An 18,059-nucleotide genomic window follows, 5' to 3' on the forward strand; every position below is an offset into this window, starting at 1 on the left:
TTTGCCATTTCCTTAGTTGTTTTTGGGCGCTTAACCAGTGATGACGCGGAATGACAATACTAGCAAAGAGAATTTAAAACTGATACTAGCACGTCACGGGTAAGAAAAAAATATATATAAAAAAGTATGTGGACACCCCTTCAAATGAGTGGATTCAGCTATTTCAGCCACACCCGTTGCTACCGGTGTATAAAATCGAGCACACAGCCATGCAATCTCCATAGACAAACATTGGCAGTAGAATGGCCTTACTGAAGAGCTCAGTGACTTTGAACGTTGCACCGTCATAGGATGCCACCTTTCCAACAAGTCAGTTCATCACATTTCTACCCTGCTAGAGCTGCCCCAGTCAAGTGCTGTTATTGTGAAGTGGAAACGTCTAGGAGCAACAACTGTGGTAGGCCACACAAGCTCACAGAATGGGACCACAGAGTGCTGAAGCGCATAGTGCGTAAAAAAAAACGTCTGTCTTCGGTTGAAACACTCACTACGGAGTTCCAAACTGCCTCTGGAAGCTACTTAAGCACAAGAGCTGTTCGCAGGGAGCTTCATGAAATGGGTTCTCATGGCTGAGCAGCCACACACAAGCCTAAGAGCACCATGCACAATGCCAAGCATCCGGTAGAGCAATGCAAAGCTCGCCGCCATTGGACTCTGGAGCAGTGGACACGCGTTCTCTGGAGTGATGAATCACACTTCGCCATCTGGCAGTCCAACGGACTAATTTGGGTTTGCCGGAGGCCAGGACAATGCTACCTGCCCGAATGCATAGTGTCAACTGTAACGTTTGGTGGATGAGAAATCTTTACAGCATACAATGACATTCTAGACAATTTTGTGCTTCAAACTTTCTGCCAACAGTTTGGGGAACGCTCTTTCCTGTTTCAGCATGACAATGCCCCTGTGCACAAAGCGAGGTCCATACAGAAATGGCTTGTTGAAGTCGGTGTGGAAGAACGACTGGCCTGCACAGAGCCCTGACCTCAACCCCATCAAACACCATTGGGATGAATTGGAACGCCGACTGCGAGCCAGGCCTAATCGCCCAACACCAGTGCCTGACCTCACTAATGCTCTTGTGGCTGCATGGAACCAAATCCCTGCAGCAATGTTCCAACATCTAATGAAAAGCTTTCCCAGAAGAGTGCAGGCTGTTATAGCAGCAAATGGGGGACCAACTCCATAATAATGCCCATGATTCTGGAATGAGATGTTCGAAGAGCAGGTGTCCGCATACTTTTGTTCACGTAGTGTATTTTGCATGATGCTTCCTTGACTAGACTACTGACGTTACACAAAATTCAAAAGCCAGTGAGGCACATTTCCGGTTATGACCAAATTCAACGTTTTTGCTTATCATTTCATACACGTGCTTTTACGAGAAAAAATAAAACATGAAGGCTATGAGGATCATATGTTTATATATGCATCGTAACAAGAAATAGATGACAATGGTGGTCCTGTCAACTTGTTATTTTTTTCCCTACCACTGATTTATTGGTGGTGTGTCTGCCACCAATAAGTCATAGTTCAATGGTTGTGACTTCTAATCCCATTTGGGCAGATATCCATTTTTTAAATTCTTTATTTACAATATTCATCCCGTGCCCACACGCACACCTAATTTGGAAAAGTGAAAGCATACCTACCCATCTTGATTATTGTCAAGTTATATGGTCAAGTGCTGCAAAGGACCTAGTTAAGCTGCAGCTGGCCCAAACAGTGGCACATTTTGCTCTTCATCGTAATCAGAGTGCTAACATCAGTACTATGCATCCCAGTCTCTTGGCTAAGAGACTGCCTCGCTTCTGGTTTTATTTTTTGATTTTATCCCCTTTTCTCCCCAATTTTCGTGGTATCCAATCGCTAGTAATTACAATCTTGTCACATCGCTACAACTCCCGTACGGGCTCGGGAGAGACGAAGGTCGAAAGCCGTGCATCCTCCGAAGCACAACCCAACCAAGCCGCACTGCTTCTTAACACAGCGCGCCTCCAACCCGGAAGCCAGCCGCACCAATGTGTCGGAGGAAACACCGTGCACCTGCCCCCCTTGGTTAGCGCGCACTGCGCCCGGCCCGCCACAGGAGTTGCTGGAGCGCGATGAGACAAGGATATCCCTACCGGCCAAACCCTCCCTAACCCGGGTGACGCTAGGCCAATTGTGCGTCGCCCCACGGACACCCCGGTTGCGGCCGGCTGCAACAGAGCCTGGGCGCGAACCCAGAGACTCTGGTGGCGCAGCCCTAGACCACTGCGCCACCCGGGAGGTCGCTTCTTGTTTTTATAAGAAACATTAATGTGTTTGAAATTTCAAATTGTTTGCATAGTCAACTTACATCAGTGACACACACTTACTTCAACAGACATTCCACCAGGGGTCTTTTCACAGTTCCCAGGTCGAGAACAAATTAAAGGAAATGTACAATACTATACAGGGACATGATTGCATGGAACTACCTTTCATCTCATTCAGCAAATCTGATTCCAAAAAGAAAAAGCAACACGTCATGGCATCTTCCATGTGATCTACTTTGTGTGTATGAATTGACATGTGAAACTGATATATGCACACACACTACATTTAAATTTGTCATTTGTAAAGTTGTTAAGTAATGTATTTTTCATTATGTGTCGGACCCCGGGAGACTAGCTATTGGCGTCGTCTAATGGAGATTCTAATAAGTCAAATTAGAACATTGAGAAATTATGGATGTGGTTTTGAGTGTTTTTACTCAAGAGTAAAAATGACACAATCACACTCAACTCTGGATATTAATAACACCAACACTGGGGATCTTGTAAAAAAATCTTTAAGTCAATTAAGAACAAATTCTTATTTACAATGACAGTCTACTGGAGATTATCTGCCTTGTTCAGGGGAAGAACAGATTTTCACCTTGTCAGCTCGGGGATACAATCCAGCAACCTTTTGGTTACTGGCCCAATGCTTTATCCACTAGGCTACCTTCCACCCCCACTGAGTGTTCGTTTTTTTTCAATCGCTTTGGTGCTATGGTGAATTTAGTACAAAACTCGAAACTGGTAACACTTGTAACACAGCAAGTCTTACGTTCAAAACCTTTTATTGTGCATTCATTTTGTTTGGAGACATCTTTCACCAAACAACTTGTTACGAACCCCTTTGGCCCTGCAGTCTAGGGGGGATGGAAACGAGACCCGTAACAAATCTCATGCAAATCATAACAGTGAAAAGGAACAGTGAGAACTAAAAGAAATCCACAGACAACTTGAACCTATCGTCAAACACTTCGGGTTTATTTTAGACACACGGTAATGGGGTGTGGGAAAAAGGGGCTGAGCTGGACCCAAGGAAATAAATAATAAATATATTAAAAAAAAAAAAAACTAGTCTAGCCTGCTTCATGAACAGCTAACTAACCAATAAAATACAGTGGGCGGTCCGCCCAGTTCTAACTAGGGTACTTAGACAGTTTTCCTATGGGTAATGTATGCCAATGGGCGACTTGGCTTTGTACCCCCTTTTCCCACCAACAAACAAACAGTCATACCACAATAATACATACTCACAGGATAACGGACAAAGTGAGATGTAGGCACCAAAAACACGAGAGAGATGTATCAATCCAGAGAGAGAGATGTATCAAGAGAGAGAGAGAGAGAGAGAGTTTGGGAAAACAACTGACTGGGTTTTTAAACCAAGGGAAAGGGGATGTGATTGGGTAAGGGAAAAGGAGCAGGTGTGTCTTCTGATTGGCGACTGATGACTGCCACCTGTGACTAGGGCAGAAGGAGAGAAAACAAATAAACACAGGATACCTGTATCTGTAACACTCCCCCCTTAAAAGAGCAACCCTATAAGGATTGCGACCAAAGTATTTACAGAGTATTTACAACGAATCCCAACAAGATTAACAAACAAAGACAACCTTACGAAACATACAAAATAGCATCTGCCAATACATTTCCAGAACCCTTGTAAAGGCAGTCATTGTTGTTCTCCCCCTTAGACGAGGAGGAGCATGGATAGGACCAAGATGCGGATTGAGGGAAATAAGCCATCTTTTAATGGAAACAGCAAAACAATACACTACAAAACTACAAAACAACAAACGTGACTAACCTTCAACTGTCCTGTGAGGACACAGGAACAAACACCCACAAAACACCAGTGAAACCCTGGCTGCCTTTGTATGACTCTCAATTAGAGACAAACAATACACACCTGTCTCTAATTGAGAATCATACCAGGCCGAACACAAAACCCCACATAGAAATACAAACATAGACAAACCCACCCAACTCACGCCCTGACCAACTAAAATGAATACAAAACAAAGGAAAACAGGTCAGGAACGTGACAGAACCCCCCCCTTAAGGTGCGAACTCCGGGCGCACCAGCACAAAGTCTAGGGGAGGGTCTGGGTGGGCGTCTGTCCACGGTGGCGGCTCTGGCGGTGGACGAGGTCCCCACCCCACCATAATCAATCCCCGCTTCTTTATCCCCCTCCCAATGACCATCCTCCCACTAACCCCACCTAAATGAAGGGGCAGCACTGGGATAAGGGGCAGCACCGGGATAAGGGGCAGCACCGGGACAAGGGGCAGCACCGGGACAAGGGGCAACACCGGGACAAGGGGCAGCACCGGGACAAGGGGCAGCACCGGGACAAGGGGCAGCACCGGGACAAGGGGCAGCACCGGGACAAGGGGCAGCACCGGGACAAGGGGCAGCACCGGGACAAGGGGCAGCACCGGGATAAGGGGCAGCACCGGGATAAGGACCAGCACCGGGATAAGGGGCGGCAGGTCCTGGCTGAGGGACTCCGGCAGGTCCTGGCTGAGGGACTCCGGCAGGTCCGGGCTGAGTGGCAGCTCCGGACTGTAGGGCAGCTCCGGACTGTAGGGCAGCTCCGGACTGTACGGCAGCTCCGGACTGTAGGGCAGCTCCGGACTGTACGGCAGCTCCGGACTGTCGGACGTCTCTGGCAGCTCCTGACTGGCGGGCGTCTCTGGCAGCTCCTGACTGGCGGGCGTCTCTGGCAGCTCCTGACTGGCGGGCGTCTCTGGCAGCTCCTGACTGGCGGGCGTCTCTGGCAGCTCCTGACTGGCGGGCGTCTCTGGCAGCTCCTGACTGGCGGGCGTCTCTGGCAGCTCCTGACTGGCGGGCGTCTCTGGCAGCTCCTGACTGGCGGGCGTCTCTGGCAGCTCCTGACTGGCGGGCGTCTCTGGCAGCTCCTGACTGACGGACGGCTCTAGCGGCTCCTGACTGACGGACGGCTCTACTGGCTCGGGACAGACGGGCGGCTCTACTGGCTCGGGACAGACGGATGACTCAGATGGCGCTGGGCAGACAGATGGCTCAGACGGCGCTGGGCAGACAGATGGCTCAGACGGCGCTGGGCAGACAGATGGCTCAGACGGCGCTGGGCAGACAGATGGCTCAGACGGCGCTGGGCAGACAGATGGCTCAGACGGCGCTGGGCAGACAGATGGCTCAGACGGCGCTGGGCAGACAGATGGCTCAGACGGAGCTGGGCAGACAGATGGCTCAGACGGAGCTGGGCAGACAGATGGCTCAGACGGAGCTGGGCAGACGGGCCGTTCAGGCACCGCTGGGCAGACGGCAGACTCTGGCCGGCTGAGACGCACTATAGGCCTGGTGCGTGGTACCGGAACTGGAGGTACCGGGCTGAGGGCACGCACCTCAGGGCGAGTGCGGGGAACAGGAACAGGGCACACTGGACTCTCGTGGCGCACTCTAGGCCTGGTGCGTGGTACCGGAACTGGAGGTACCGGGCTGAGGGCACGCACCTCAGGGCGAGTGCGGGGAGAAGGAACAGTGCGTCCAGGGCTCTGGAGACGCACAGGAGGCTTGGTGCGTGGTGCCGGAACTGGAGGCACTGGGCTGGAGACACGCACCATAGGGAGAGTACGTGGAGGAGGAACAGGGCTCTGGAGATGCACTGGAAGCCTGGTGCGTGGTGTAGGCACTGGTGGTACTGAGCTGGGGCGGGAAGGTGGCGCCGGATATACCGGACCGTGAAGGAGGACACGTGCTCTTGAGCACCGAGCCTCCCCAACCTTACCAGGTTGAATGGACCCCGTAGCCCTGCCAGTGCGGCGAGGTGGAATAGCCCGCACTGGGCTATGCAGGCGAACCGGGGACACCACCTGTAAGGCTGGTGCCATGTACGCCGGCCCGAGGAGACGTACTGGAGGCCAGATACGTTGGGCCGGCTTCATGGCATCCGGCTCGATGCCCAACCTAGCCCTCCCAGTGCGGCAAGGTGGAATAGCCCGCACTGGGCTAAGCACGCGTACTGGGGACACCGTGCGCTTCACCGCATAGCACGGTGTCTGACCAGTACGACGCCCTCTTACTCCACGGAAAGCCCGGGGAGTTGGCTCAGGTATCCAACCCGGCTTCGCCACACTCCCCTTTATCCCCCCCCCAAGAAATTTTTGGGTGAGCCTCTCGGGTTTCCAGCCACTCTGCCTTGCAAGCGCCTCATAATGCCGCCTCTCCGCTTTCGCTGCCTCCAGCTCCGCTTTGGGGCGGCGACACTCCACTGGCTGTGCCCAGGGTCCTTCTCCGTCCAGAATCTCCTCCCAAGTCCATTCCTCTTTTCCCCATTGCTGTAGTTCCTTTTCTCTCTCCTCAATCCGCTTGGTCCTGTTGTGGTGGGTGTTTCTGTAAAGGCAGTCATTGTTGTTCTCCCCCTTAGACGAGGAGGAGCATGGATAGGACCAAGATGCGGATTGAGGGAAATAAGCCATCTTTTAATGGAAACAGCAAAACAATACACTACAAAACTACAAAACAACAAACGTGACTAACCTTCAACTGTCCTGTGAGGACACAGGAACAAACACCCACAAAACACCAGTGAAACCCTGGCTGCCTTTGTATGACTCTCAATTAGAGACAAACAATACACACCTGTCTCTAATTGAGAATCATACCAGGCCGAACACAAAACCCCACATAGAAATACAAACATAGACAAACCCACCCAACTCACGCCCTGACCAACTAAAATGAATACAAAACAAAGGAAAACAGGTCAGGAACGTGACAACCCTCTTTGTGGCGGATCTCCAAATTATAATTTTGCACAATAAGTGCCCAACGCATAAGGCGCTGGTTCTGGTTGTACATACGGTGGAGAAACACTAAGGGGTTATGATCAGTATATACTATCACTGGTAGGGCACTGGAACCAATATATACTTCAAAGTATTGCAGAGCTAACAACAAAGCTAGAGCTTCTTGTTCAATGGTTGCATAGTTAGCCTGACATTTGTTAAACTTTCGAGAAAAATAACAAACAGGATGATCCAGCACCAGCACCTCTGGCAGTAGCATCTACCTCAAGTTTAAACGGTGTCGTGGAAAATTGTAAGATTATGTTATGTTTGTATTACATTATAATAGTTGATACATTCGACATAAAATAGTATTGTGTGTGTGTTCCACTAAGGATGGGCCTCTATGAGATAGCACTGACAGAGGAGATTACGATGTCTTTGGGTAATAAAGCCTAAAGAGCATTCCAGATAACATGAGCTAATGGTTCTGTTCTATGCCGTATCAGGGAGAGACGGTTCCCTTTTGGAGTGAGGGGGCCAGACACTGGTCTTTCCAATGAGAACTGTTGACACAGCAGTAACTGTCTGCTATGTTTAATAGATATCTTTCATACAAATCTTAACCTTTGTGAACTGTTCCTAAGATCTGTCATTCGTCATGTAAATTGAGAGGGGTGTATCTTGGCTATAAAAGATCTTTGCACTTTTCTGTTGGTACTTTTCAATGGTTCATTAGAGATAGCGCATCATTGAAAGTCAAAAAGGCTATTGCAAAGCTCTTATTAAAAAATATGTAATTTATGTATAACTCTGACTGGTGTGTGAAGTTTGTAACTCACCTCATTTGGTAAAGCAGAAAAATGCCACCACATTTGGCGACGGGGACGGGACATGAATCTTCACTCGGTGACCGCTCCCGAAGATCTGGGCAAATCGTGCACGAGGGATCCCTCAAACTTGGGATCTCAGGGAAACCACACTTCGGGAACGAAGCAGATGGACCCACCTTTGATCTGAGAGGCAGCGAGCCGAGTGGATACTACATCTCAAACTTATTTTTTTTAAAGAAAGAGGTGAGCGAACCAAACTTGAAGTCGAGTTTTTAGAAAAGCCTCTGTTACGTAGGCTCTGAGTGTGTATTCCTTTGTGAGGGGGGCACCATGGAGGCGTAAGCAGGGCCGAGTCAGTGGAGGATGATCTGAGAGTCAGTCGACTCAAATACACCTATCACTGGTCGGTTACTGGCGACCTAGAGCCGTCCTGACACCGAATTGATCACAGTGGGGATTGGTACGGTCTGTGGGGGTGAGGGGCCAGGGTGACTGTGCGTTCTGTGTGAAACACGGTACTTGATATGCCCTATTGGAAGAAGGACCTCGTTCTGAAAGTGTCTGTGTGACTGTCTAAGTGACCCTCAGAGGGGGTGAATTCCAATTATTTAAAATGTGCTAGCCAGGTGTGCCCTGGGTTACTCTGTGTGAGTATTTTGTTTTGGGACCACTAGATAATATTTTGATTACATTATGGGTTTCCCTGTACATATAGACAGGGTGTGAAATCCTGTGTGGGTAATCTTTGTAGGAGCGTTCTGTGTGAGCGCGGTAGGTTGACTCTGTGTCGGTAACCTTTTAATTATGTTCTGATGTTCTGTGTGGACATCTGACCAGTTCTGTGTGAACATCTGACCAATCCTGTGTGTGTGATCTTTAAAGTTCTGTGTGAGTACCTAAGAATTTATTACGTTTTATATGGATTCTGTGAATATATGAAAACATGATAAATTGTATGTGTGTATAATCGATTACAAGTGATAACGATGAAAGTAATGCTGAGAATATAATTAGATTCCATTTAAACCACCCATTCGTAGACTTACGTAGGTTTTGAGTTGGTATCTTTAATGGATAATTTGATACAGATGAGGTTTTAAGCACTATTAAACTGTCTACAAAATCTGGGAAATTGTGCTCTAGAAACTGATTAGAGTGTGTCCACTCTTACACTAATGATGTAACTATAAATGCTTATTGGATTACCTCCATCTGGGTACAACATTTGAAATAAAACTGCCCTTAAGGTCTGAAACTGTTTTATTTTTTCTTCCCAGTATGAGTGGAGTTGCGGGATTTATTGAATAAACCGTTGTCCATAAAATTAGAGCGAATTAAGATGGAATCTCAACGTAATTTATGTCGTACAAAGCCTAGGGTAGCCATCAAATTAATTATCATTGCGTGATTAATGTGATGTAGTAAAGTAATTGAAATACGTTGCATGAGAAAACATAATCTACTTTTATTAAAAGGCACAAAATCTGTTTCCTAGTCTATGAATGTCGATTTTACTCTTTGACTGCTAATCTATTCATTTGCCATGTGAGAAACATCGCCGGAGTAATGCTTGGACCTTTAAATTAGGGCTATTTTCTGGGAATTGTCTCTGTAGTACGTGCCTGATTTTACGACTACAGACAATTGTAAAGTGGGTTTATTTGCGGGGAGTCTTAGTCATTCAAATAGCATTGCTGGTGCAGTGATAGAATTTTTGCCTGCTAAACCCGAGTTAATTTCCCAGCCAATGCACTGACTAAAATCTGTTTTTCTGATTGTAATTCAACTATTGGTATGTTTAGCCTGGAAAGATACGGTCGCTAGTGTTTTTTTAAGATATAAACTGAACGTTTTAATAGCTTGTTTGGTTCAAATTGAAAGACGAATTCATTTAACTTAAATAACGAGGCGAGTTTGATGTGATACGTTGTCTGTTGCCTAAATGGTCTGCTGAAATAACATATTAAAAATAGGAGTCGTATTTAAATAACTGAATCAAGGAAGACACAGTTACCTAAATCTAATGAATACATTTGGCGCTTTACATGTTATTTTTACAGTCTTGGACATTTCATAAGTGTGAAACCGAAAGAGAAGAGAAAGTTGTAAAGTTTGTTTTTAATCTTACGATAGAGGTAAGGCAGAACGTTGTTTGAGTAGGGGTTATATTTTTACCCACTGGTAAAAAAAAATAGGAGTTGTGTGCGTTGGGATATGTTGAGCTGAAAGTGATTCAGGTGTGAATAAGGAAACATTGTGATAATGTATTCTGATGATGATTGATTCTTGGTTTGATTGTTTAGGTAACACCAGTGAATTTGAGCAGGAAGTTCATGTATTCTGACATTATAATCTGTTGCCATTACGTGGAACAATGTCAGGTCATTAAAGTGGATTGCAGTTTCAGTTAAGTTTTATTTTTACAGGGACAGTGCATATTAATCATAGTTGTGTGTGTCTAATGGCAGGGTATTCCAGACATGGGAAGCTCTCACACTGAAAGCAGATTGACTAAAGGTGCTTTTCCTTAAGGGAACTATACAGTCATCTCTCATGGCGGATCTTGTGGATCTGCTGCCATAAGGTTTGGGTTTTCTGCTTAACAAAAGTACTGAGTGGAGGGGGAGCCTGAACATTTAGAATCTTGAATACAAGATAGGCGTCAGTGTATTGCATAAGATGTTTTCCAACTCAGGAGCTTATGCTTTCTATAACTATTGGGTTTCCTATCAAGTACTTTGAGAGCCTGTTTGCAGAAGACTGAATGGGTTTTAATGTTGAACAGCAAGCTTGGGCCAAACTAGTAAGGTAGTATGTTAAGTGGGGGAGTATCATAGATTTTAAGTATAGTTTTGTTACCTCTGTAGTCAAAACAATTTCATATGTTTTGGAAATTAGCTAGGTTGAATTTGGTTATTTGAGTTACCTTTTTTATTTGCTTTTTAAAAGAGAGGTTGGAATCAAGTATGATGCCGTGGTACTTAAAATCAGAGACAACCTGGAGCTTTTCCCCTGATACATAGACCTCTGTCTCAGTAGCATCAGATACCAACTGGAGCTTTTCCCCTGATACATAGACATCTGTCTCAGGGCATCAGATACCACCTGGAGCTTTTCCCCTGATACATAGACATCTGTCTCAGGGGCATCAGATACCACCTGGAGCTTTTCCCCTGATACATAGACATCTGTCTCAGGGGCATCAGATACCACCTGGAGCTTTTCCCCTGACACATAGACATCTGTCTCAGGGGCATCAGATACCACCTGGAGCTTTTCCCCTGATACATAGACCTCTGTCTCAGGGGCATCAGATACCACCTGGAGCTTTTCCCCTGATACATAGACATCTGTCTCAGGGCATCAGATACCACCGGGAGCTTTTCCCCTGATACATAGACATCTGTCTCAGGGGCATCAGATACCACCTGGAGCTTTTCCCCTGATACATAGACATCTGTCTCAGGGGCATCAGATACCACCTGGAGCTTTTCCCCTGATACATAGACATCTGTCTCAGGGCATCAGATACCACCGGGAGCTTTCCCCCTGATACATAGACATCTGTCTCAGGGGCATCAGATACCACCTGGAGCTTTTCCCCTGATACACAGACATCTGTCTCAGGGGCATCAGATACCACCTGGAGCTTTTCCCCTGATACATAGACATCTGTCTCAGGGCATCAGATACCACATGGAGCTTTTCCCCTGATACATAGACATCTGTCTCAGGGCATCAGATACCACCGGGAGCTTTTCCCCTGATACATAGACATCTGTCTCAGGGCATCAGATACCACCTGGAGCTTTCCCCCTGATACATAGACATCTGTCTCAGGGCATCAGATACCACCGGGAGCTTTTCCCCTGATACATAGACATCTGTCTCAGGGGCATCAGATACCACCTGGAGCTTTTCCCCTGATACATAGACCTCTGTCTCAGGGGCATCAGAGACCACCTGGAGCTTTTCCCCTGATACATAGACCTCTGTCTCAGGGCATCAGATACCACCTGGAGCTTTTCCCCTGATACATAGACATCTGTCTCAGGGGCATCAGAGACCACCTGGAGCTTTTCCCCTGATACATAGACATCTGTCTCAGGGGCATCAGATACCACCTGGAGCTTTTCCCCTGATACATAGACATCTGTCTCAGGACATCAGATACCACCTGGAGCTTTTCCCCTGATACATAGACATCTGTCTCAGGGGCATCAGATACCACCTGGAGCTTTTCCCCTGATACATAGAAATCTGTCTCAGGGCATCAGATACCACCTGGAGCTTTTCCCCTGATACATAGACATCTGTCTCAGGGGCATCAGATACCACCTGGAGCTTTTCCCCTGATACATAGACATCTGTCTCAGGGCATCAGATACCACCGGGAGCTTTTCCCCTGATACATAGACATCTGTCTCAGGGCATCAGATACCACCTGGAGCTTTCCCCCTGATACATAGACATCTGTCTCAGGGCATCAGATACCACCGGGAGCTTTTCCCCTGATACATAGACATCTGTCTCAGGGGCATCAGATACCACCTGGAGCTTTTCCCCTGATACATAGACCTCTGTCTCAGGGGCATCAGAGACCACCTGGAGCTTTTCCCCTGATACATAGACCTCTGTCTCAGGGCATCAGATACCACCTGGAGCTTTTCCCCTGATACATAGACATCTGTCTCAGGGGCATCAGAGACCACCTGGAGCTTTTCCCCTGATACATAGACATCTGTCTCAGGGGCATCAGATACCACCTGGAGCTTTTCCCCTGATACATAGACATCTGTCTCAGGACATCAGATACCACCTGGAGCTTTTCCCCTGATACATAGACATCTGTCTCAGGGGCATCAGATACCACCTGGAGCTTTTCCCCTGATACATAGAAATCTGTCTCAGGGCATCAGATACCACCTGGAGCTTTTCCCCTGATACATAGACATCTGTCTCAGGGGCATCAGATACCACCTGGAGCTTTTCCCCTGATACATAGACATCTGTCTCAGGGCATCAGATACCACCTGGAGCTTTTCCCCTGATACATAGACATCTGTCTCAGGGCATCAGATACCACCGGGAGCTTTTCCCCTGATACATAGACATCTGTCTCAGGGGCATCAGATACCACCTGGAGCTTTTCCCCTGATACATAGACATCTGTCTCAGGGGCATCAGATACCACCTGGAGCTTTTCCCCTGATACATAGACCTCTGTCTCAGGGCATCAGATACCACCGGGAGCTTTTCCCCTGATTCATAGACATCTGTCTCAGGGCATCAGATACCACCTGGAGCTTTTCCCCTGATACATAGACATCTGTCTCAGGGCATCAGATACCACCGGGAGCTTTTCCCCTGATACATAGACATCTGTCTCAGGGGCATCAGATACCACCTGGAGCTTTTCCCCTGATACATAGACATCTGTCTCAGGGCATCAGATACCAACTGGAGCTTTTCCCTTGATACATAGACATCTGTCTCAGGGCATCAGATACCACCGGGAGCTTTTCCCCTGATACATAGACATCTGTCTCAGGGGCATCAGATACCACCTGGAGCTTTTCCCCTGATACATAGACCTCTGTCTCAGGGCATCAGATACCAGATGGAGCTTTTCCCCTGATACATAGACCTCTGTCTCAGGGCATCAGATACCACCTGGAACTTTTCCCCTGATACATAGACATCTGTCTCAGGGCATCAGATACCACAGGGAGCTTTTCCCCTGATACATAGACATCTGTCTCAGGGGCATCAGATACCACCTGGAGCTTTTCCCCTGATACATAGACCTCTGTCTCAGGGCATCAGATACCACCTGGAGCTTTTCCCCTGATACATAGACATCTGTCTCAGGGCATCAGATACCACCTGGAGCTTTTCCCCTGATACATAGACATCTGTCTCAGGGGCATCAGATACCACCTGGAGCTTTTCCCCTGACACATAGACATCTGTCTCAGGGGCATCAGATACCACCGGGAGCTTTCCCCCTGATACATAGACATCTGTCTCAGGGGCATCAGATACCACCTGGAGCTTTTCCCCTGATACATAGACATCTGTCTCAGGGCATTAGATACCACCGGGAGCTTTTCCCCTGATACATAGACATCTGTCTCAGGGGCATCAGAGACCACCTGGAGCTTTTCCCCTGATACATAGACCTCTGTCTCAGGGCATCAGATACCACCTGGAGCTTTTCCCCTGATACATAGACATCTGTCTCAGGGGCATCAGATACCACCTGGAGCTTTTCCCCTGATACATAGACATCTGTCTCAGGACATCAGATACCACCTGGAGCTTTTCCCCTGATACATAGACCTCTGTCTCAGGGCATCAGATACCACCGGGAGCTTTTCCCCTGATACATAGACATCTGTCTCAGGACATCAGATACCACCTGGAGCTTTTCCCCTGATACATAGACATCTGTCTCAGGACATCAGATACCACCTGGAGCTTTTCCCCTGATACATAGACCTCTGTCTCAGGGGCATCAGATACCACCTGGAGCTTTTCCCCTGATACATAGACATCTGTCTCAGGGCATCAGATACCACCTGGAGCTTTTCCCCTGATACATAGACCTCTGTCTCAGGGCATCAGATACCAGATGGAGCTTTTCCCCTGATACATAGACCTCTGTCTCAGGGCATCAGATACCACCTGGAGCTTTTCCCCTGATACATAGACATCTGTCTCAGGGCATCAGATACCACATGGAGCTTTTCCCCTGATACATAGACATCTGTCTCAGGGGCATCAGATACCACCTGGAGCTTTTCCCCTGACACATAGACATCTGTCTCAGGGGCATCAGATACCACCGGGAGCTTTCCCCCTGATACATAGACATCTGTCTCAGGGGCATCAGATACCACCTGGAGCTTTTCCCCTGATACATAGACATCTGTCTCAGGGCATCAGATACCACCTGGAGCTTTTCCCCTGATACATAGACATCTGTCTCAGGGGCATCAGAGACCACCTGGAGCTTTTCCCCTGATACATAGACCTCTGTCTCAGGGCATCAGACACAACCTGGAGCTTTTCCCCTGATACATAGACATCTGTGTCAGGGGCATCAGATACCACCTGGAGCTTTTCCCCTGATACATAGACATCTGTCTCAGGACATCAGATACCACCTGGAGCTTTTCCCCTGATACATAGACCTCTGTCTCAGGGCATCAGATACCACCGGGAGCTTTTCCCCTGATACATAGACATCTGTCTCAGGACATCAGATACCACCTGGAGCTTTTCCCCTGATACATAGACATCTGTCTCAGGGCATCAGATACCACCGGGAGCTTTTCCCCTGATACATAGACATCTGTCTCAGGGGCATCAGATACCACCTGGAGCTTTTCCCCTGATACATAGACATCTGTCTCAGGGGCATCAGATACCACCTGGAGCTTTTCCCCTGATACATAGACATCTGTCTCAGGGCATCAGATACCACCGGGAGCTTTTCCCCTGATACATAGACATCTGTCTCAGGGCATCAGATACCACCTGGAGCTTTTCCCCTGATACATAGACATCTGTCTCAGGGCATCAGATACCACCGGGAGCTTTTCCCCTGATACATAGACATCTGTCTCAGGGGCATCAGATACCACCTGGAGCTTTTCCCCTGATACATAGACCTCTGTCTCAGGGCATCAGATACCACCGGGAGCTTTTCCCCTGATACATAGACATCTGTCTCAGGGGCATCAGATACCACCTGGAGCTTTTCCCGTGATACATAGACATCTGTCTCAGGGGCATCAGATACCACCTGGAGCTTTTCCCCTGATAAATAGACCTCTGTCTCAGGGCATCAGATACCACCTGGAGCTTTTCCCCTGATACATAGACATCTGTCTCAGGGCATCAGATACCACCGGGAGCTTTTCCCCTGATACATAGACATCTGTCTCAGTGGTATCAGATACCACCTGGAGCTTTTCCCCTGATACATAGACCTCTGTCTCAGGGCATCAGATTCCACCTGGAGCTTTTCCCCTGATACATAGACATCTGTCTCAGGGCATCAGATACCACCGGGAGCTTTTCCCCTGATACATAGACATCTGTCTCAGGGGCATCAGATACCACCTGGAGCTTTTCCCCTGATACATAGACATCTGTCTCAGGGGCATCAGATACCACCTGGAGCTTTCCCCCTGATACATAGACATCTGTCTCAGGGCATCAGATACCACCGGGAGCTTTTCCCCTGATACATAGACATCTGTCTCAGGGCATCAGATACCACCGGGAGCTTTTCCCCTGATACATAGACATCTGTCTCAGGGGCATCAGATACCACCTGGAGCTTTTCCCCCGATGCATAGACATCTGTCTCAGGGCATCAGATACCACCGGGAGCTTTCCCCCTGATACATAGACATCTGTCTCAGGGGCATCAGATACCACCGGGAGCTTTTCCCCTGATACATAGACATCTGTCTCAGGGCATCAGATACCACCGGGAGCTTTTCCCCTGATACATAGACATCTGTCTCAGGGCATCAGATACCACCGGGAGCTTTTCCCCTGATACATAGACATCTGTCTCAGGGGCATCAGATACCACCTGGAGCTTTTCCCCTGACACATAGACATCTGTCTCAGGGCATCAGATACCACCGGGAGCTTTTCCCCTGATACATAGACATCTGTCTCAGGGGCATCAGATACCACCTGGAGCTTTTCCCCTGACGCATAGACATCTGTCTCAGGGGCATCAGATACCACCGGGAGCTTTCCCCCTGATACATAGACCTCTGTCTCAGGGGCATCAGATACCACCTGGAGCTTTTCCCCTGATACATAGACATCTGTCTCAGGGCATCAGATACCACCTGGAGCTTTTCCCCTGATACATAGACCTCTGTCTCAGGGGCATCAGAGACCACCTGGAGCTTTTCCCCTGATACATAGACCTCTGTCTCAGGGCATCAGATACAACCTGGAGCTTTTCCCCTGATACATAGACATCTGTCTCAGGGGCATCAGAGACCACCTGGAGCTTTTCCCCTGATACATAGACCTCTGTCTCAGGGCATCAGATACAACCTGGAGCTTTTCCCCTGATACATAGACATCTGTCTCAGGGCATCAGATACCACCGGGAGCTTTTCCCCTGATACATAGACATCTGTCTCAGGGGCATCAGATACCACCTGGAGCTTTTCCCGTGATACATAGACCTCTGTCTCAGGGGCATCAGATACCACCTGGAGCTTTTCCCCTGATACATAGACCTCTGTCTCAGGGCATCAGATACCACCTGGAGCTTTTCCCCTGATACATAGACATCTGTCTCAGGGCATCAGATACCACCGGGAGCTTTTCCCCTGATACATAGACATCTGTCTCAGTGGTATCAGATACCACCTGGAGCTTTTCCCCTGATACATAGACCTCTGTCTCAGGGCATCAGATACCACCTGGAGCTTTTCCCCTGATACATAGACATCTGTCTCAGGGCATCAGATACCACCGGGAGCTTTTCCCCTGATACATAGACATCTGTCTCATGGTCATCAGATACCACCTGGAGCTTTTCCCCTGATACATAGACATCTGTCTCAGGGGCATCAGACACCACCTGGAGCTTTTCCCCTGATACATAGACCTCTGTCTCAGGGCATCAGATACCACCTGGAGCTTTTCCCCTGATACATAGACCTCTGTCTCAGGGGCATCAGATACCACCTGGAGCTTTTCCCCTGATACATAGACATCTGTCTCAGGGGCATCAGATACCACCTGGAGCTTTCCCCCTGATACATAGACATCTGTCTCAGGGCATCAGATACCACCGGGAGCTTTTCCCCTGATACATAGACATCTGTCTCAGGGCATCAGATACCACCGGGAGCTTTCCCCCTGATACATAGACATCTGTCTCAGGGGCATCAGATACCACCGGGAGCTTTTCCCCTGATACATAGACATCTGTCTCAGGGCATCAGATACCACCGGGAGCTTTTCCCCTGATACATAGACATCTGTCTCAGGGCATCAGATACCACCGGGAGCTTTTCCCCTGATACATAGACATCTGTCTCAGGGGCATCAGATACCACCGGGAGCTTTCCCCCTGATACATAGACCTCTGTCTCAGGGGCATCAG

This window comes from Salvelinus fontinalis, chromosome 2, assembly GCF_029448725.1.
Source record: "Salvelinus fontinalis isolate EN_2023a chromosome 2, ASM2944872v1, whole genome shotgun sequence".
NCBI lineage: Eukaryota > Metazoa > Chordata > Actinopteri > Salmoniformes > Salmonidae > Salvelinus > Salvelinus fontinalis.